Below are 7,400 nucleotides of genomic sequence, written 5' to 3'. Positions count from 1 at the left end.
TATCCCTCAAGCCAAAGGAGAGCTTACAAACTCCATGTAAGCTAATTTTCTTACTTATTTATAAATTTTAAATCTATGATTTTCTTGATTTTTATGTTTTGTATTTGATTGAATTAAATTCTAATGCTATGCCTTGATGAAAAGGCCACCCCCTTCTCTTCTTTACATTCCAGCCTTTCTTAATCCTAGAAAGATTAACTAAGAGATTAATTAAACTCTTCTTATTGTTTACTCTCTTGAATTTAGAAAATTATGTAGATTAGAGTTCTATGAATCTAATTTGGATTAATTTAAGTTAAAAATAGAATGATAAAAATGAGAAATGGTCAACCATACAAAGGAGGTTATGGCAAAATTTTCCAGAATCTTGTGGAAAAGAAAGTTTGTTTTTATGTTATTCCAAAAGAGTAATTCCCACCATTTTTGCATCTAAAAGAAATATTCTAATTACTCCATGTACATATTCACCTATGAATATGCATGGATATCACTGATATTAATTATTAAAATTGATTTCTATGCATAGAAAGATGCATAATGGAAATTATTTTATTATAAAAGTGTTATTCTCATTAAATTTGATTTTTATGCATAGAAAGATGCATAAAGGAATTTTTTTTATTATAAAAGTGTTATTCTCATTAAATTTAATTTTTATGCATAGAAAGATGCATAAAGAAATTTTTATTATTATAAAAGTGTTATTCTCATTATATTTGATTTTTATGCATAGAAAGATGCATGAAGGATTTTTTTTATTATAAAAGTGTTATTCTCATTAAATTTGATTTTTATGCGTAGAAAGATACATAAAGGAATTTTTTTTATTATGAAAGTGTTATTCTCATTAAGTTTGATCTTATGCATAGAAAGATGCATAAAAGAATTTTTTTATTATAAAAGCGTTATTCTTATAAAAATTAATTTTTATGCATAAATAGATGCATAAATAAATTCTTCTTTTTCTATAAAAGTGTTATTCCCATTGAAATTGATTTTTATGCATAAATAGATGCATAAAAATTTTTTATATCAAAATTAGAATTCTCTTATATTCTATGTTTAAATTCTATGAGTATTTGATAAATGAACAATTAAATACTCTAAGAGAGAAATTTCTATCGTTTTATATTCACATGGATTGTAAAAAGAAGATTCAAGAAATCTATCGAGATCGAAATATTCAGATAAATGATTAATTTATTCCTCATTGGAATTCATAACTAATTTAGAAATCAGTTAAGTGAGTATTCAAAGAAAGAAATTTAGTAAAATAGTAACTGAATTATCAAACCTTTTCGAGAAAGATAGTTCAGGAAAAATCTTATCCAACTCGAACCTTGAATCAGACTATGACCAAGACCAAACTCTTTCGTTAGATTCGAGAAAAGGTGTGACCAGTTTAGAAAAATACACTCAAAACTCTCGCCAAATCTAAAACTAAGTTTGAGACCCTTCGAGTTAATCTGTGGATCAAGCTTATAGAATTTGAGGAATTCTGGTATGAAATTCAAAATTCCGATCAAGAAGTTTTGGGGATACTGATTCAAGAAATACTCCTTGTATTCAAAAGAAAATCAAACTGAAAACTTGTATCATAGAAACCTTATTTTCTTAAAGGACTGTCTTACGCCAGAATGCTGGAGAGAGCATTTGGTATATGTTCTTCTCAGGAAGTTCGGTTACAATAGCTGGCGAGGAGTGTTTACAAGGACGGCTCACGCGGCAAATCCTGCCCAAGTCTTGACCAGTCTTGGTATAATTGAAAAATGGTGTGCTTTCGGTACAATGGGCGAGGGCCGACGAAACGGTCCCTGAGTGAAGTGCTAGGACACCTAAGGAGGGTCCTGGAGGGTTCTGACCAGGTGATGCACGGGCTCGCGGTGCCAAGAGGATACCCATGCGTATGTCGTGGAAGATATGTATGATGGACGAAATGATTATTGTAATCTATTACTGGATCTCGTTTTGCTGACCAGTTGCTCTGTAACGGAGAGTCTAGAGTGATACTGTTTTTTGAGAAACAAGAGACTAGATGGAATTTTTGAGTTATGACATCTGTAACCAATAACTGTTTGTCAATGGATTGTTTTATAAGTTAAAGTTTTAAAGAGGACTGTGTGCGTATCTGTATTCGAAAGCAAAAGTTAAGAAAGGCATTCAATTATGGGTGGGTGAGTAATTGTTTGGTTCTACCAATTCCAGTGGTTGGGTGGTGGCTAACCCATGGGCCAGATGGGGTTAGGCTAGAATCAGTGGAGTTTTAATAATTAAATTGAAATAATAGGAATACGCTTAGAATTCGAGTAGTTAAATAAAAACCTAAAAAATTTCTCAAATGAGTAGATCAACGGCTGTGCCTGATTTCGGTTAGGAAAAAAGTATTGATTTCCTGAAATGATTAGATCAACGGCTGTGCCTGATTTCGGGTAGGAAAAAGCGTTGATTTCTTCAAATTAAGTCAATGATAGTTTTCCTTCTATCTGGTTTAATCAGTGAAGGATAATTTAGTCTCTTGACCCCATTAGAAAATTCGTTAAGAAAATCAAAAAGGTGGAATCGCCCCCGTTTTTTGGGCAAGGAAAATTTTTCCAATTTCGATTTTGGAATGACCACCAGTTTAGTCTTGTGTGCGGACATTCGAGGGTGAGGCCCCGATGAATCGTGTATATCATAGCATGTCTCCATCGCAGTATCGCCTTTTTATGCGTATGCGATTGAGGCAGTGACTTTTGGAGCCGAGACGCTCTATGTATATATCAAAAACTTTTCATAATAAATGATGTTTTGTAAAAGATTCCAAATTGTTTTCGTGGTTGTGAATATTGGTTAATAAAATTATCAGAGTGAATCTTGTTTTCAAGAATTATGATGGAATATTTATTTGTTTAAGAAATAAATCTCAAAAACTAAATAGTCATTAATCTGATGACAAAGTTAAGTTGACAAAAATATCGTTTTGTCAGAATCATAAGGCGCGCGGCTCGTGCTAGGCAGCCGAATCCTCTTAGCGATGATGAAGAGTTAGATCCGGACGTTCGTAAAGCCCTCCTGCACCGATCCCAACCTGGTCTCTTCAAGGGTGAAGGGGAACAGTTAGGAGAAGTAGTGGAAAAATGGATCGAGGCAATGGAAGAGTATTTTGATGTAACCGGTTATAACGAGAGGAGCAAGATGGCTCTCGCCAGATTGAAAATTATGGAAATGGCCAGGGTCGCATGGAAGAACCATTGCGAGACAAACCGTCTCGACCGAAATACCCAGGTCTTAAGGCTTACCTCAGGAAGAGGTTCTATCCTCCGGGCTTCCTGGAAACCAAAATGAATGAGTTCTTGGAACTGAAGCAGGATAGCCGGACGATTGAAGAATACCATCACGCATTTGCCCTTCTCCTCAAATATTCTCCACTTTTGGATGAAGAGCAGCTGATGGTGGCCAGATTCATTCGAGTGATGAACGAGCCATTGGACACTTTAGTGAAAATTGCCAAACCAAGAATCTTCCCGGCATCACCTAGTCTACCCCCTCCCACCATGAGAATTGCAACATTCCCCTCTTAATCTTAGGCCTCCATGTGAGAATCTTCCCTCCCACCATGAGAATCTTCCCCCTCCCCCCCACCTAGCCTTTTTGGTCGCCCATTTTAGCTACTTTAGACCAAGAGACCCCCCCCTCCCCCCTCAAAGGATTGTTGTCCCCCCTCTAGTGGGTCCAAGTCATTAGCTTCCATGGACTAGCATGGCACATTGGCCCCTTGATGATCCTTCCTTAGCGGCTTTGGCTATGGGTGAATAGCCCCTTGGCATTTTTTTAATTGGAATAGAGAGAGAGAGAGACCCCATAGCCCCCCCCCCCCCCGGCCAAAGTGTCGAGATAGCAAGTGACATGGGGTAAATTTTTGGAGCGAGGGGGAGTGGTATGTGATCTGGAAACATTTGTAAGATTTGCATAAGTTATAGACTACGGTTCAAAGGGTCAAAGGGAGCCCACATGATGAGGAAAATATGGAATGGCCAGCCCATGTGGAGGTCGAAACTAGGCACCTAGAAGAAGTGGGAAAGGATGCCAAATGGGTGCTCACTTCAAGGGAGATGGTGTTCAGATCTAGAAAAGATAAGGGAACGCTTAAGCAAGCTTATAGGCCATGTTTAATAGCTAATGGAGATATACTCAAGCTTATAAAAAGGAATTCCATCTAATGGATCTTGTCATTATGCTATGGTGGGGAGGGGCCACAGTTCAGGGGTGTGAAGTTTTATCATTAACTTTGTCATTACATGAGAGTTTTAGGAGATGTTAACAAGGGGAAAATCGATAAAACCATCAACTCCATGATTCATTCATCCGTTCCATGGGGCATCATTGGGACTTCCCTTTTGAAAACCATTGTAGTCTTTAATGTAAGAGGTTTTTATGAGCACACATGTGTTGCGAACCAAAATTTGAATATGATTTGTGAAGAACTCTCCTCAAAATGTGGGGACAAAACCACTGAGTCATTCGCAAATAAGTAGACCAAGCTCAAAGCCTCAAAGCCCAAAGTGACAAACAAATCAACAAACATCATGAGCTAAATGAAGGGGCTTCCCGTAGGAAGGAGGCCAATCATCGAAAAGACTCTTCAAACATCATGAACTAAATGAAGGGGCTTCCCCTAGGAAGGAGGCCAATCATCGGAAAGACTCTTCTAGTTGATGGAAGAGAACATCCCTCTCACCTTATATTTATACCCACTCATTGTATTCCTACTCTTGGTAACCCCCCCACCTTGAAGGCAAAGACCATTCCCTTCATCCCAAGAGACATCATCGGAAAGACTCTTCTAGTTGATGGAAGAGAACATCCCTCTCACCTTATATTTATACCCACTCATTGTATTCCTACTCTTGGTAATCCCCCCACCCTGAAGGCAAAGACCATTCCCTTCATCCCAAGAGACATCATTCATAGTGTAAGGCTATATATATAGGGCATGGTATACCCCCACCCCTGAAGGCAAAGACCATCCCCTTCATCCCAAGAGACATCATTCACACCTTTTTGATTTTGTGGGAGCCCCTACATGGTGATTCACGGATTATGTAACATTATAGAACAACCTTCCTCTTCACACTTGTTGTCGGGGGACCCTTCCACTCTTAAGGTGATGTTGGCACTACAAGCCCCCAATGGGACTCTTCCTCTTACCAACATAGATATAGTGGCCCTCCAAAAGTAGCCAACCATAGAGAAAGCCCCCATCCTCTAAAAAAAAAGCTTTGTACATTCTAGGGTTATTACCTACTCTTTACTTGCTCTTTAGCAAATGCTTTATCTTTTAACTAATGAAAGGATCTTTAGTTTAGTCAACAATATATTCTTTAAAGTCAAACATTTGGTTAAACACGCATTGATACAACTTTCCAATTGTTGTCAACCTGAATTAGAGGTTCATCACAACATTGGTCAATGCAATTCAAACATCTATCAATGTTGTGTGAATTTGAGTGGGAATTGCACAAATATATATACAAAGCTTGTTTCCAAAAATGTGTGCCAACAAATAATATTGTGCATATCCTCCTCAATCTTTTGAATCCTCTTCACCTATAAAATAACCAACAATAAATTGTTCAACAAATATTCCATAAGTATACAAACCATCACCACACACATATTTGTCAGGCGTAAGTATAGGAATCACAAACATTGGAGGTCCCAAATATACGTCAATGTACACCAAACGTATTAATATTTACAATGGCATCACCCATGATATTAACATGATTTAGCATGACACAAAGATAATCCAAGCATCCCCATATTATGTAAGAGGGTAGAAAAATATTTTAAAGAGAGCTTAAAATATATTCTCATAACATTTCCTCTTGCTTGAGTTTGCAATTGCCCTCAATTGCGAGTTTGTTGAAAAGAGCGGAGGATCTTAGGGAAGGCATGAAATTATTTCTCAGGCATCCAGCTTGCATCTTCACTAGGACGATTTTGAAAAGTCACCAAGTATTTGATATATTGATTTCTAGTAAGAGTTGATGTAATCTATTGGTCAATGATAGTATCTAGGATCAAAACTTCTTCCCCACCCTTAATAAAAGGTGGATCCTCATGGACAGGATGAGTGGGAAGTGATCCCCTAAAAGGTTTAAGCAAACTCACATGAAATGAGTTATAAATTTGCCAATGAGAAGGTAATTCTAGTCTATAAAGCAACATCGTTGATTTTGTGAATAACCTTAAAAGGTTCATAAAATCTTGGGGCGAGCTTAACATTTGGGTCTAATTAATCGTTTCTCTAAAAAAATTTCTTGTCTCTAAATCTCTTTTTTCTCAACCATGTTAACTTGATAAGGAGCTTTATATGGCAGAGAGCTTCTAGGGATTATCTCAATTTTATGATCTTCTGGACGAGGTTTAAGTAAACGAGGAGGGTAGGTCATCTAGAGAACTTAGAAATGAAAGGATCATGAGACATGTTTGGTTTAGAGTTAACATAAGCACTAAGTTGGGTTGCAAAAATAAAAAATATATTCTCCTTCTTTAGCTCTTTTAGCTTGGGTATGAGTTAAAAGAGGACCTAAATCACCCTTAGTCTGACATCGGAGATAATTTTTTTGTCATCTTTCATTAACCATATTGTATGGGTGTCATAATCAATCTACGGATTATGTTCATGTTTCCATGGCATTTCGAAAATGACATCAACACCTTGCAAAAGGAGCGACTAAAAATATTCTCTTTTCTTTCAATGAGTCCATTTACAACTATAGATTCTTAACCTTTGTAGTGCAATTGTACTTAGTTCCTTGAAATGCGGCTTTCACTTTATAACTAGGGTGCATTGCATATAGGTTAAGTGCTTTCAATGCCTTTTTGGAAATGAAATCATGAGAACTACCATCATCATGCAAAATATAAATTTATTTTTCTTTTATTTTTCCTCTCACAACAAAGCATGAATATGAATCGTACCTTTATCCGAGTTGTCAAGATCGGAATTACCCTCTTACTTGAATGAATTGTCGTCGTCCTCTTCAACCATGTTGAGACCAGCCATAGGTGCAGAGTTATTTTTCTTCTTTGGACAGTGTAGTACAAGATGACCCTCCTTGTTGTGACATTTGAAACACCTGACAATACGATTCTTCAGCTAGCCATTTGAGAGTTTGTTGTTATTGTCTTTTCGAACATATCCTTTGGCTACATCCTTACCCTTATGTATCTTGGATTTATCAAAATTTCTTGAAGGAAAAGATGGTTTAAAAGACTTTGCATAAGACTTTTCCTCCATTCTAAAATCCTAAAAAATAGAAGTTTTGTGTTCAAAATTTAGAGCAAGATCCATAGCAAAACTGAGATTACGAGGATGAAACATATTAACATCTGCCCGAATAGAAGACGTGAGA

This window comes from Cibotium barometz, chromosome 5, assembly GCF_041138505.1.
Source record: "Cibotium barometz isolate CiBa-2024 chromosome 5, ASM4113850v1, whole genome shotgun sequence".
NCBI lineage: Eukaryota > Viridiplantae > Streptophyta > Polypodiopsida > Cyatheales > Cibotiaceae > Cibotium > Cibotium barometz.
This window is presented reverse-complemented; position numbering follows the sequence as displayed.